We start from the raw sequence: 16,388 nt of genomic DNA on the forward strand, positions 1-16,388 counted from the left end.
CACGATATTATACAAAATAATGACTGACATTAGGATAATTGTTAAATAATAAACGACAACCTTGCTGAAAACGGCGCAAAGTGACCAACATAGCGATAATAAAATTCGGTTTAAAGTAATTTTTGCAGCTTTAATCTAAATAAAATATTTGTTACAATTATTTGCTCTATAAAGTCAAATGAAGAGCTGCTCGGTATCTTAAATTATAGAACAAATTTAAACGTTTTTGCCAAAATTTCATTTAGTCAGGTTTATAGACTTTAATGTCAATGTCGATATAATTGATGATATGCATCGGAATGTTTTGCGATTACAATATTTTACGTAGTTCTCTAGAAACTTATATGCGCGTTCAGCCTGGAACACCCTATACAATTAAAAAGTAAACTGCGACGTAAATATTTCTAAACTACAAACACACACGGCCATTTAGAGCTTGGAAAATGGTGCAAAGTCCCTAATCTGGAATTCGATACGTGTCTTCTCAGGTTCTAATGTATGGCTCTAACAGGTAATTTAGAGTAAGTGGAAGGCACGTTCTCGTAATAGCCGAGTGCTGGTACTTGGGGCCATTTTAATTTTGTCCTAAATTAAAATGATTTTATCATGCGGAAGAATTTTCCATGTAAAATAATGCGAAAATTGTATTTTTTTTTCAAAAAAGATAATTAATGTTTGTGTTAGTTTTAAGGTGGTGGTAATTTTAGTAGAATGTGAAATTAAATTTTAACAAGATATAAAATTAATTAAAATATACATATGCGAAAAAACGCAGCTTTTAGCCCTATTTTCCTGAATTTTTCAGCAAGCTGTATATAAATCTATTAATCATACTTAATTTCAGTTTTTTATAAACTTTATTATTTGGTTTGGTTTGGTATGGCTTTTATACAGGGTTAATGAACGGTTGTTTTTATCCTAATTTTAAAACACTCAATGCAATAATTTTGTTATGTAATAGCAAAGAGTATCTTAATACCCTAGAAGTCTCGTCTCGCATCAAAATCTGACCTGTCGATGGGGCCTCGCTTTTGAGCGAGGAGGGCTAACTTCGTCAGAGGGCCTCGCTATTTTGCTCGGAATTGAACGAACAGACGCGCGGCGTTGCCTTGTTTCGTGTGTACTTTCTTGAATAGTTTTAAATTATAGTTTTAAATTTCATCTATTGCTATAATCAGTCTTTCCGCTCTCCGCTCTCCGCACTCCGCAGTTTTCATATAATATTATCTATATAATTCCCGTGTTACAGTTTTGGGTGGTTTTGGTTACCGTACTCCTCCGAAACGGCTTAACCGATTTTGATGAAATTTTATATGTATATTCAGTAGGTCTGAGAATAGGTTGTTATATATTCTTATACCCTTAAGTGATAAGGGTAGCCGAGAGGGTAGCCCACCCTCATTTTTTTATTTTTGGAAAAAAAAAATATTTTTTTATTTGGCCTTAAAAAATACAAACAACTCTAAATTTTCACCGTTCTACCATCATCCCCTATTTTCTAATAGGGGTTGTTTTCTTGTTACCATCTCCGAAACGGCTTAGCCGATTTTGATGACGTTTTATGTATATTGAGTAGGTCTGAAAATAGTTTGTTATCTATTTTTTATACCCTTAAGTGATAAGGGTAGCTCACCCCCATTTTTTTTTATTTTGAAGGAAAAATATTTTAATTTTTTTTATTTGGCATTAAAAAATATAAACAACTCTAAATTTTCACCGTTCTACCATCATCCCCTATTTTTAGTAGGGGTTGTTTTTTAAGTTTTTTGTTACCATCTCCGAAACGGCTTGACCGATTTTGATAAAATTTTATATGTATATTCAGTACGTCTAAGAATAGGTTGTTATCTATTTTTTATACCCTTATGTGGTTAGGGTAGCCGAGAGGGTAGCCCACCCTCATTTTTTATTTTTTGAAAAGAAAAAAATGTTTTTATTTTTTAGTTGGCATTAAAAAATACAAATAACCCTAAATTTTCACCGTTCCATCATCATCCCCTATTTTTTAATAGGGGTTGTTTTTTTTTAATTTTTTGTTACCATCTCCGAAACGGCTAGACCGATTTTGATAAAATTTTATATGTATATTCAGTAGGTCTGGTTTGGTTTGGTCACAACCTATTCTCAGGTTATCTATTTTTTATACCCCTAAGTGATAAGAGTGGTCCACCCCAACTTTTTTTTTATTTTCTAGTAATTTTTTTTTATTTTAATTGTTTTATAGGGAGTGCTTATTTTTTAGGGGGTGCATGTCCAAAATTTTCTTCTGGGTACTCACTTTCATCACTTAAGGGACCTCTGTACAAAATTGCATATTCCTAGTCCTAGAACGGATTTTATAAAAATTATACAAATTTTTACCCTTAGTTTTATCCCCTTAAGGAATGAATTCCAAAAATCGCTCTAATTATTCAATTACGCTACATAATAAACCTCTGTGCAAATTCTCACATTCCTTAAGCAGAATTTATTGTTCCAGAACGTTCAACCCCTCATTTCACACCCTTAGAGGGCGAATTTCCAAAAATTGCTTCTTAGTGCTAAATTAGGTTACATAAGGAACGTCTGCAAAATTCATACTTCTAAAACCGATTTTAACAAATTTTTGTACAAATTTTCATCCCTTATTTTTTAGGGGATGCATGCCTAAAATTCTCGTCTAGGTACTCACTTTCATCATTTAAGGGACCTCTGAACAGAATTTCATACTCCTAGTCCTAGAACGGATTTTACATAAAAAATTATACAAATTTTCACCCCTAGTTTTACCCCCTTAAGGAATGAATTCCAAAAATCACTCTATTATTCAATTACGCTACATAAGGAACCTCTGTGCAAATTTTCATATTCCTTCAACAGAATTGTTTCAGAACGTTCACCCCTCATTTCACACCCTGAGAGGGCGAATTTCCAAAAGTGCTACTTAGTGCTAAATTACGTTACATAAGGAACGTCTGTGCAGAATTTCATACTTCTAAAACCGATTGTAACAAACTTATGTACAAATTTTCATCCCTTATTTCTAGGGGATGATTGTCAAAAAATTAGCTTCTGGATACTCACTTTCGTCACTTAAGGAAACTCTGTACAAAATTTCATACTCCTAGAACTAACACTTTTTGTACAAAATTTCACCCCCCAGTTTCACTACCCTTAGGCTATACATTTCCAAAAATCGCTTATCAATGTTCAAATGCGCCACATCTGTGCAAAAGTTCATACTCCTAGTAGGTACAGATTTTTTATGTATAATTACGTCCCTTTATCTAATAACACCCCCTTATGGGTCGAATTTTAAAAAGTTACTTAGTAGTGCTCATCTTAGAGAACGAATTAATATTCTCCGTATTTACTCCAGTTTCCTAATACTAACACAGATAACACATAATCATACTAGTTAATTTTTTATTGGAATAGAAGTAATTTTTATTAGAAGGTACAAAAAAATTAAAAATCTAAAATTTTATTTTCATAGCTACGTTTTTTTTTCATAGCCTTAGGATGCCTCATGTACTATCGAATATACGAAATATATAATCAATACGTGTTGAACTTTCTTTAAATATCGAGAAATAAAATATGTTTTGGCAACACCGTACGAAATATCGCCGCGCGTAGTCCTCAAAATTTAAAATATTAGCATTTTCAGGCTTCGATTATGTTCAAAAGCGCCACCGTGTGACAAATCACTAAAGCTTCCACACGAGATTTCTTAAAACTATAATATTCTTTAGTAATAGTTGCTACTCCATCATCAGTTGAGCTTGGGCAGATCCACAAAATGACAACCACAGCGCAGAGTAGTTAATTCCGAATTGTCGGAAAGTATCGGTTAGATATTAAGTCCCGAACGGGAGATAGAGGCCTGCGTGTAATGGTAGTACTTTCGTACCACCGAGGCGCAAATATCAACAGTAAAAGTATGGTAAAAGGCTTTTTTTCAGACAAGCCAAATTAGTAGTTTATAATTAATAGTTGCGCCTCGGTGGTACGAAAGTACTACCATTGCACGCAGGCCACTATCTCCCGTTCTGGACTTAATATCTTACCGATACTTTCCGACAATTCGGAATTAACTACTGTGGTTGTCATTTTGTGGATCTGCTCAAGCTCACCTGATGATGGAGTAGGGCTCCGAAACCGGTAGTGAGAACAGGTTGATCAACATTATGACAAACACAGCGTGGAATTAAATTTCTATATCAGCCGTTAAGTGGCAAGAGTTCTTATTATTATCATTATATACCTATACTGCAAGAAATTTGTTTTCCATTCGTATTTTAGTTGCATTTTAAATTTTTGCGTGGACGAAGTGCTCCTGAAAACACTTACATAATAAATAACTACATTTTATAGAGTATATTTTTATTTATATAGCAAATCAAAAGACAAAAAAGCAAAAAGTTAATCTTTTAAGACCCTTTTCCGAGATATGTTTCCTTCCCGAAACAGCGACAAAACTTGTATAAAGTGAAACTCTAGCCGGGTAGCGGGGTACAGGGAACGGCCCACGCTGTGGCCAGCCAGCTATCGAAGCGTTCAAACGCTCGTCAGCCGAGCTCTTTTTCGTTTCCTGGAAAAGTTGGAGCCCCCCTTTCTCCTTCCCCAGCTCAGACAGACTCCGCTTGTTCTTTTTTCACTTAATAAACGGTTTTGGAAAAAGTATGTTTCGCCCGAGAAGTAGAAGAAGAACAACGGCTCTAGAAAAAGTTTTGCAGAAACAAACCGTTCGACTGCCCCCGCGTTTTTCACATATATATCCGTCATAGGCGATTTGAGAAAGTTAGAGAGTTGTAGGAAAAGTTTTCTATCGGTTCTCGTCAGGAATAAACTATGTTGCGGCTTGTTCATTGATACAGAAATACGTTTTATTTAGTCAATACTATTATTTTCAGTTTCTTTTTTAAACTATACATATGGTTAATATCAAATAAACTTTTAGTTACATCATCGAGCGCGCGATTTTTAAATTAATTGTTGCCGATCATGGATATATTCGGCGCCATGCTGACTAGGTTATATTACATTCGGTATCGCTTATATTTCAAAGACCATAGTCAAATTTAATTGTTATTTATTATACACGATGAGTCATAATTAAGTTCAAACATTTTAATGGCTAGTAATTCTCGATAAAAGAATCATATAATCTGTCCAACGAGAAGATCCTTAACAGTGATAGATGTGTCTGTCATTTTAATTTCAAAGTAGTTTATTTTATTCTACAAAGAAATAAGTTGGTACAACTGGAACGCATAGCAGGAAATGAATATATTTAAAATTTGACTGACAACTGATTACTTCAAAATATTGTAAAAAAACTATATAAAACTGAAAAAATGTAATAGAGTTATTTTATTTAATAAAAAAACGGTATGTGTTAATATAAAACAAACAAGAACAAGACACCACATACCAAAAAAAATATAAAAAAGAACTATTTCTTACTTCCAAGCTTTATGAAACTTCCTACTTTTTTATTTTATTTATTTATGATTATTTTTATCAACATAACTTATGTACAAATACAAATTTGTAATATCCCACAGGAATAAATAAAACAACATAAATAAAACAAACTATTTTATTAATAATAACACTTACCATAAATATTTTATACCTTAAAGGTTGATTAATTAACTTTAATCTTAATTTTTTTAAACCAGTACCTTTTGGTATTATTTTTCTGTAGTACTAAAATCCATTATTTACCTATCGTGCGATGTCGATATTTTACAGCTACTCCAGTTTTAGTATGTGTTTAGTATGGTCCTTCTACCATATTCGAGATGCACTTATCTACGGCGAGATGGTATACGAACTTTATTGATGGTAACTTTATTGGTGTATAAGACTTTCTGCCTGGGCAGCGAGTATTAACCATAAACTGTGCTCTGGGTCTACAATTAATTTTCACTCGATTTTTCCTCCACTTGACTCCAAAAGACACAAAACACACGTACTAACACGAATCAAAATGCATCATCTTCCAAACCGCCAAAAAAAAAAAGTTGACACAAAATTATAACCTATAATTTGGCAAGCCTTTGACAAGCGTCAAAAATCTAAAGATCTAAAGGCTAGTTCATACGCATCGGCGTCCGTTTGTTGTTCATCGTTCCGTCAAACCAATAAAATTGAAATACGATCTGTCATTTTTGAAATAAACCAATTAAACTGGTTAAAAACAACAAGAGACGACGCATGACGGATTTATATTTAAACCCATCCATAGTTAACTTAAAAATTATTAGAAACATTTTTTTAGTAAAATAAGTAGATTGGTATGAGACGTCATCTGCTTTTCTTCTGTCATCGTCTGTCGAAATCTTACCTGAGAAAAAAAACAGAGTATATTCTCCCTTTATCGTTTTACTACCACACTTTACTGAATGAAAATTATAAATTAAAAATATATGTCTTTATATTTATCCGATAAATTTTAATTTTATTTCGTAATCATCTAAATATGCGTCTAAACATTAAACTAATTAAAATATTGTTTGCGTTTCATGTTATCTAACGCAAACGAAACAACATTAGTAAATTATGGTTTTGATTAAATGGAAATTCCACCAAAGTATTTCTGTCTAATACCCATATACGGGTGTATTTTCGAATAGATAAATAAAGTAGCGTTTTGGGCCAATAATGAGCGCGAACTAATTATTGTTATGGTTCTATTAATTAACGGATTGTTTTTGTTGCAATTAGAGCTAAACAATAATTCTTTAAAATAATATCGCTAATGGCATCGTTTTTGGTTAGGAGCCTGTATATGAACACCGAAATGCTGTTTAACCATAAAGTATTACGCAGGAGATAATACATATCTGTACCCTTGAAGTAAACTTTGTTAAGCAAAAAATTGGCATATTTTCGCCTGCCAGAATCTTTAGTACGACCCTTGTCTATATATTATATCTATAATCAAGGGTACGACTGATGTCGGAGATGGAGAACTGCCCTCTGTAAAACGTTTCAGATACTGGCTTTTGTCAAAGTCCTGAGACTGTAGAATGAGTTATAACTCTAGAAACGAGGGCACAATAGATCTATAAGGACGCGGTGATTATCTTCCCTCCTACATACACTTTACATCAACATCCACGACGAATGGCAAGATGACTATTAAAATATCGGAAAAATTAAAGGATTTTTTTGCAGAAAATTGATTTATAAATGAAAGAGATTTGGAACTTCGCCGTCTTCCGCAATTGACAGTTTACGTGACGTCATAGACTAATGTCATGTACTAGAGATAAAACAAATAAGTCCGTTATTTAGAGCCACCTGATGATTTGGAAGAAACTAATGGATTGTTTTGGCATAATATAATGTTACTCCGTTAGAATAATATAATGTAACGCTAACTAAAACGGTAACGTTATTCAAGGGCAAAATGTTTCCTTTTAAAATATAAAATAATAAATATAGACTTTTTTACTACATTTTGTGTTTTATTAGATCATTAGAAGTGTAACACAGTCAAAACAAAAATAAAATTATTAATACATACATTTTAAACACCAACAGTAGAGCACATCGTGTCCATTTTTTTATTTAACAAATAAATTTTAATATAGTGAAAATATTAGAGACCATATTATAATACACCCAATTAACTGTTACTAAAAATACTATATATTACCAACTATGTACTTACCTACTTCCCAAGTAGCATTTGGACGTTATTTAACGTCGGGTATACGTCGCGTTCAATAAACCCGACGTCGGGTACCAACGTCGGTTCAACCGCCTGACGACCCTTATTTGCACCTAAATGGGGAATACAGATTCGGGTCGCCTCGACGTCGTTGGTATCTGACCTAATAGGGAATGTAATTCTACCAATTACCAAGGTAATATTACGTTGGATTTCAGTCACTTAAAATTCGTCGCTAAGCACTTACGTTATGTTTGGTTTCAAATTCGTTACCAAGAATATATAAAAATTTTCCCAAAGAAAACTACCTAAAAAATCCATTTATAAAAATGGATTCATAATCACTCCTCGAATATACTCGTAACTATAAGTGCCTACCTAATTTCATATTATAATAATTCTGAATCATTAATCCAGACATCAGTTTCGTCAACGGAAGTTACTTTTTTTATATATCTGATTAAAATACTCCGGAAAACAACTAGCGCCTTCAAAATTAGGTAGATTTATGAAATAAAAATATCTATAAACAAGTAACTCGCAAAATATATATTTTTTTTTATTTTCTAGCTGGTTTAATCACAAAACTGTACTGTGGTTCCCCCCAAACTCATCCTTATCAATATTATTCTAGAAATCGGAATATAAATATAAATTTTAAAAACAAAAAACGATTTTAAAATGGCTGACAACCGGATACTTGTTAAGAATGGCGGATTTCTGTGTCCGACTTAATATGAACTACCAATATACCAATTCCGACCGGGTCTCCAACATTAGTCGTCTCACAAGACCGAAGTCATCAAACCGGTAGACCTGGCAACTCTGTGATGGACTGAGGTGATGGCGTTTTGCGGAGGCGCGGGAAGGGAAATAAAATAATGGCGATAAAGGGCAGGTGGATGGGTATCATGGGTGGATGGGAGGCGGCGGAACTTCCAAAATTTGTTATCTTATTGGACTTTGTCTAACTCGACAGTCGTAGTGGAAGTGGAAACGGGGAAGTTGTTGTCCATCTCTGTTTAAGCTTAGACTTTTTATAGGCTTTTCATTCCAATGCATGTAATTCCTATGCCTAGATATCCTATTACCGGACCTGTATACAGTCCTTGGTATTTAACCACTTTTAGTGGTTTATTTCAAAAATGACAGAACGACAAACGGACGCCTATGCGTATGAATTCGACTCAAGATTTTTGAGAGTTGTCAAACTTTTGCCAAATCATAAGTTATAATTTTGTGTCAAATTATGTCAAATTTTCAAATAGAAATGATAAATATTATGCATTTTGGACTGTGTTGTTATTTGTGTTTCATGTTTTTTTTTTAATTACTCGAGAGGAAAAACTATTAAAACTCGAGGGAAAATTAATTGTTGACCCAGACCATAGTTTACAGTTAATATTCGGTGCACAGAAACCACCAGAGATACAGTTTACCAGAGACTACGGCCAGAGAGTTGTATTAGCCACAAATAAAGTTGTATACCATCTCGTATATGGTACCAAAAACTGGAGCATCTGTAAAATAACATCACACGATAAGTAAATAATACATTTTAGTACCGCAGAAAAAAAACATAAGATTAAAGTTAATTAACCAAGATTACATTTTTTCAGTTTCATACAGTTTTTTTTCACAATATTTTGAAGTAATCACTTGTCACTCAAAATTTAAATATAATTATGCGTTCCAATTTTACCAACTTATTTCTCTGTAAAATAAAATTACTACTTTGAAATTAAAATGACAGACACATCTATCACTGTCAAGAATCTTGTCGTTGGACAGACTATAGCTCAGTAGTTTTAGGATTTAAATTTGTTCACACTTGATAACTGTCAGTGATACATCTGGCCAAAACATTAAATACAATGTCATTTTAAGATTTTGTTTGTTAAAAATAAGCCACAATTTTAGTAATTAAACTGCCACAATACGACTATATGACATAAATAAATTTCTATAAATCCATTAGCAACTGCTAAAAAATTAATGCCCCTAATTACTACATGGAAACTAATTTTAATATTCTTGATGAATATTAGCCGGATCGCGTGGACCATAATACAAAATTTATTTTTAATATAGTTCCAAATCAATTAATTTAAATTATGTATGAACTTTGAACGGGACGGGCTAATACGACAAAATTATTGTTTTACATTATTTATAATTTAATTCTGATTTTATTTTAATATTAAAGACCTCCCGTATGAATTGTAATTTCCTGCTTTAAAATATATCGACTTTAGGAAGAGATATATTTTGATTAAATTCCATATTTATAATATACAGGGTGTTTCATAAAACATCATTTTTTATGTCAACATAGTTCCGATTCAGCTTTGTTTCGTAGCTAGAAGTGATTAAAATATACATTTTTAGCCGACCAAACCAATAGGTATGGTAGGCTATTAATTAAGATCGGCAAAGCAAAATTTTTTTTTAATTTTACTCAAAATTAGTTATTTGTGTCATAAATGACCTAAATACAAAATATTTTCATGGTGTCGTCTGTCTGCCCGTCTGTAACAGGATAACTCAAAAACCGCTGAACCGATTTTAACCAAATTTGGCACAAAAATACTGTGGCACCCGAGAATCTGGACATTAGTTTTTGGTGGGGGTTGGGTGTTTGCAAAGGGGGTATGGAAGGGGGTAAAAATTTTAAAAAATCGTAACTCCAAAATTACAGTAGCTAGCGAAACGCGGTTTTCAAATTAAGATTAGGAATAATATTTGCAACAAAATTTGTAATAACATCAAAATCAGTCAAAGTCCCAATATAGCCTACCTACCTGTAGACTATATTTTATGAAAATTAATATGAAAACCATTAAATAATATAAAATTGCATTTTTTAAAACCATTCTAAAATTATATATCTTTTATAGAGTATGGCCTCTTTATGGCCCTTAGGTTCTCTGAAACAATGCATTCTTGAGATTTCTTTTAGAAAAATTCTTGCAATCTTCACCCATTTCCTATGAATGAAATTTTAATTTAAATTACCTTCTTGCGCAGCGGAATGGGAAAATTACCTGTAATAAAAGTTCCAGATATGAAATAGAAAAAAATATTAAAGATAAATAAGAAGACAATTATTTGGAAGTTATTTAAAAAGGGCGAATATCTAAATTTTGTCGGCAGAATCACAATCTAGGTAAGATCATGTAATTAAATAAAGAAATCAATTATCAGCGTTCTCATTACAACTTAAAGATATTTAAGGATGATTTTTTTTCAGTGAATTTTTTGAAAAAGCCCACTGATAGAAGTTGGATTAAGTTCAAGAAATGAAACTGCTATTGTTCATTATCATTTTCAGCTTATTCAACCATTTCCAATTATGGTGTAGCCTCCTTCACATATTTAGATACTCTCTTTGTAGTTGGGCACATGGTTGTCTAGTGTTGGCTATGTGGGCCCAAGTTATCTCTGCCAATGTCCTAATATCATGGTGCCATCTCAGGTTCAGTCTTCCTCTAGGTCTCTTAGGATCTCTCGTGGGTATCATGCTGTAATTCTTGTGGTCTATCTGTTGTCGATTCTTCTTGCTAGGTGTCCTTCCTATTACCATTTGCAGGATTTGACTCTGTGAATGACATATATTACCTGGGTCTTTTGTCGTATCTACTCTGTACTTTTACGGCCTCTTTTGGTAATTTCCAGCATATTTTGTTCCATTGAGCGTTGTGCTACCTGCTGTGTTTCCTTATGATGTCTGTTTTGTCCAGCCTTCGCATGCATAGGTCATGAGTGGTAGTACACATTGGTCGAATGTTTTCTTTTTTAGATAGAGTGGCATTCTAGATTTGAATGCGATTGAGTCATCCATGCTATAATAACTTAATTCTTCTGTTAAAAATAAAGTAAAGTAAAGTAAAGATTTCAGTTAACGTCTCCTTTTTGCTGCCAGGACTAATCTGGACGGAGCCTACTTCTTACTCACGAGATATCCAATCTCATCTGGCCTCGAAACGGCGTGAATGAGCAGTGTGTGTCAATAGGTTTTACACTTTTGCCTTTTTTTTTGGATAATAGCACGATACAGAGTTTTGAACCGATCACCCGTCCATCCACTAGTATCGCCTTACGTCGCTTAACTTCGGTGTTCTAATGGGAACCGGTGTGTTGGCGTAGCTGGGCCGTTGCCCTTCTTCTGTTGATTTCTGCTAGTAGAGATCGAAACTGTGTATTAGTTGTCCTAAATATAATAAATATTAAATAGAAAACAAATTTCTTGAAGTATAGGTATATAATAAAATTATATAAGGATTCTTGCTACTTAACTGCTTATATAGAAATTTAATTCTACGCTGTGTCTGTCATAATGTGAATCAACCTGCTCTCACTACCGGTTTCGAAGCCCTACTCCATCATTAGGTGAGCTTGGGCAGATCCACAAAATGACAACCACAGCGCAGAGGTAGTTAATTCCGACTTGTCGGAAAGTGTCGGTTAGATATTAAATCCTTTTTACCATTGCACGCAGGCCGCTATCTCCCGTTCAGGATTTAATATCGGAAAGTGTCGGTTTCCGACAAGTCGGAATTAACTACCTCTGCGCTGTGGTTGTCATTGTGTGGATCTGCCCAAGCTCACCTGATGATGGAGTAGGGCTCCGAAACCGGTAGTGAGAGCAGGTTGATCCACATTTTGACAGACACAGCGTAGAATTAAATTTCTATATAAGCAGTTAAGTGGCAAGAATCCTTATATAATTTTATTAATAAATATTAATATATATTTAAATTTCAAGTAATCTCTAATATATACATTAAATACGTGTTTAAAAAGAATTAATGAATTTCCTACGTGACAGTATCGTGGTTTTTATTGAATTTCATTATATGGGTTTCCCATTGGCACCAATAAATTAGATACAAAATATAATTTAGCTGCGAATTTTAACTGAACTATTAATCAACCTCGTACCTGCCCAATATGCTATACGAACGTAAAATCATATACCTTGCATCATATATAATTACTAAGCTTAATGGAGTTGTTATTAGGTTGTGAATTATAACTGGTAAATGCAGAGATTTAGTAGAAATAGTAGATATAATTTTGCGAATTTATAATCTCAGTTTGCAATGTCTTATTAAGGTATGAGAATGAGTTAAATAATATATAGTTTTTTAATGCACTAATTATTTTTTATTAAAAAAACGATATATCCATTATTAGATTAGATTACTGTCCCACTGCGAGCTTTTCAGATCCATTGTGGTCCTCTTTTGATCTTTAGCTTGCATTTTCCAATCCTACACTTTTCAAAAAATTTGCCAACTTATTGGAGACCGAACCTTGACAAAGCTCTTTTTCAAAGGCCTATTTTTGCCTAGTACAAAGACACGTTTGCCAGGCTGTCGTATCGACTCAAAATATGTTCTGTTGTTTCTACTTCAGATTGACAAAACCAGCACATGGCTTCGGCTGTCAATCCTATCAGCTTTAGGTGCCTATTCGGCTTACAATGCCCTGTTAGTAGACCAATTACAGCTTTGACAGTATTTCTGTCTTTACTTATTTTATTTCTGCCATGTATGTTCGCAAATGATGGTGTCCGGTGGCGTAGAGGTACAGGCTCTCGTCTACCAATCTCAAGGTTGCGGATTCGAATCCTACACCCGGCATTTCATAAACCGACTATTTTTATTAAAATAAAAATAGTTTGGGTACCTAGGTCGACTCAGCCTTAAATGAGTACTTGGGATTCACAATCCTGAGGTAATAATGGGCGGTTGAAGCGTAGTGCTAGCCACATTACCTTCCTCGTATAAACGGGTCTAGCATGGCAAGCTGTACCTTGCTACTCTCAAGGCGTTAAACGCTATATACGGGAGCTATTATTACTTATTTATGTTTGCAAATGTACTACTATGAACTTTTTCTTCTGACTCTGCCCTGGTAAATTTCTTCACCATTCTAGATATTTGTTGTACACCCACCAGTTTGGGACCATTATTGATACTGCTTTTGCAACGCCACAGAAAATTTTATTTGCCTTTTTGTTACCTTTGTAATACTCGTGCCCTTGTAGACAGGCTAATATAACATTGCTCGAATGTCTTCACTATTCTAGAGATTGTTGGGCCACCCACTATTTTCTAGCCATTCTTGTAACTGGTTTTGCAGCGCTGCAGAAAAGTTCTGAACCCATAATCTAGTTTGTATATCTTAGATACCTAGTATATTTATACCATTTTAAACAGTGATATATTTTAGAATTCTCCTTTTGTTTCTTTATTTCTCCGATATAATGGCACAACATCGTAATATTATAATCCGTATGTTTACAGTTAGAATATAAACACTAGATTTTGCAGTAGCAATTATACGACTACTAGGTATTAATTTGAAATTATATTTACGTTCATCTTTTACAGCTGGCTGCCCCGTTATATATCTACACCATTTCGATGACAATTTGTTGCCAATTTCTCGCTGATTAAGACGACTCATGCTAATTAAGATAGTACTGGTGTGTTATTACTTGTTAGTATCATTATCCTAATGACGGATGCAAAACCTCGCAAATTTCGCTCTAATAACTTTCCCAAAATACTACTTCATTAATAAGACTATATTCAGTTATTTTGCTCTACACTTTTAGTATTTACTTTATTATTAGCATGATTTTGAATATTTATCAACTTTTCAAAAACACCTCAAAATTTTATGTATTTATTGTGCATATTACCATACTAAAAAAACGGCGTCAAGGACGGTTGGTGAATAAAAATCGATAATAATTTTGGCGGGGTCAAGCCCTAGAAGTCATTACTTGGCCCGTACTTTTATTAATTCTTTAATAGCGCTTACTGCCAGTTACCCAGAAGGTTGGGATTTATTTTTTATATTGAGTAAAAATGATTTTAAAAGTTCGCCACTTTTAACTAGTATAGGCTTTGGACCCCTTATTTTTCTAGCAAGACGACGCACCGCCTCTGAACACTGACTCTCTTTCAGCCAATTTCAAGAATAATTGAATAGCTAACCAAGATCCCAGCCATTGGCCGTCGAGGCCGCCTGATTTAGTGCCCATGGATCTAATCCTATGGATATATTGCGGAAAAATAAAGGTTCCTAATTCTTCCGTATAATCTAGACAAGGATTATAAAAACTTAGCAGTTATGAGAGGGTATCTTTCACTCCGACTGAGTTACCAAATTCCGCGAGAAATGTTCAAAAACTGCCCCGTCTGTCCATAACAGAAGACGGGGATATGTCGAACACCTGTAGCATAATCTCATGTTTTAGTTTGCTATTTATTTTTATTGATATTAGATATAGTTTAAACGTGTTGATGTTGGTTAAATATATTTTAAATTGTTATAAAATTCTGCATCTCTCATAGCAAATATTATTTTCGTTTTAATAATTGATGCTCACGGCTAGAATTTTTTTGCATTACAGCCGGTGCCGTTCAAAGCCTACTTATTTAAAGCGGGCGAATTTTTATATACTCTATATCTCGAAGAGAAATTGAACAAAACATCAAGTGTGTTATATTTTTGGAAAGGTAATTTTAAAATGAATAAGGCAATTATTATTTAATTAGTATTATTAAAATAAAAAAGGCAATTTGTTAAAAATGCATATTTTTGAAAAACACCCCGTAACTCCGAAACGGTAACAGATATCGATATGCGGTTTTCACCATCATGTTTTTGACAAAAACTGAGCTCCAGACACCGGTATTAGTTCTTGTCTATCTCGTCAATCCTAATTAAACGTTGATGTCAATCCCCATTTCTTCAGATATTTTTGTAAAGGCATCATGCACACTATTTCTATTTTTTTATTGTTGTCGCTACGATTACATAAATATGGACATGTATTTCTTCACAAATATGAAGACAATATTGTCTTTTTCTTCGGTAATCTTCGGTTTCCAATTTTTCGGTAAGTTTCTTGCAAAAAGCGTAGCAGTTTTCCTTTGTTTGCTAATGTTCGAAAAAAATGAATAAAATGCATCTAGAAAAAGTCTGCCCTTTATTTATTGTAAACAATTTGTTACTATCAGACAATAACATTTAAATCCCCACAGGCTCTTTAAAAATTCTATTTTTGCAAAATACTCCTATATACACCAGTATAAAGAAATACTCAATGAGTTTGAAAATCTTTCAATCGTTTAGCTATATGGCACTCAAATGTCGTATGTGGTGAACAACCCTGTATAGTCTCAAAGGTAGCTTACCCCTATAAATTTTTTATTTTTTTTTAATTTGTCCTTTTCTAATTTGGAGTTCAATAAAAACACAAGTTTACTTTATCCGGATGAGTTGTATAGAGGCCAATAGCTTTTTAATTTTAACAGCCGGGTGGTCGGGGTTCACAGATCATAATGATCATAGGATCATAAAGGCGCCACGAGATTATACTCTATGTATTATATATATTATATGAATTCTGCATAAAAGATGTAACTATTAAGTAGACTTCAACACTAACCTCGAATTGTTGAATGCAACTATAGTCTGTGAAACGAATAACTTTGAATTTGACAGTTCCCGCGGGCTTTTCTAGTGTTAATTTTATTAGGTTAGCAACTTGCGGCCATGCTGACGCAATGCCGTCTCTAATAGAACAGCCTTGGCGCGAGATTTATGACGTCACGATAGTTAGATACTACGGATTAATAAATATATATTAATAAATAAATATATATGCGAGGGGTATCTCACTCGGGTAAAAAATGTACAC

This window comes from Sitophilus oryzae, unplaced genomic scaffold (assembly GCF_002938485.1).
Source record: "Sitophilus oryzae breed Bouriz unplaced genomic scaffold, Soryzae_2.0 scaffold_496_pilon_pilon, whole genome shotgun sequence".
NCBI classification, from domain to species: Eukaryota; Metazoa; Arthropoda; class Insecta; order Coleoptera; family Curculionidae; genus Sitophilus; species Sitophilus oryzae.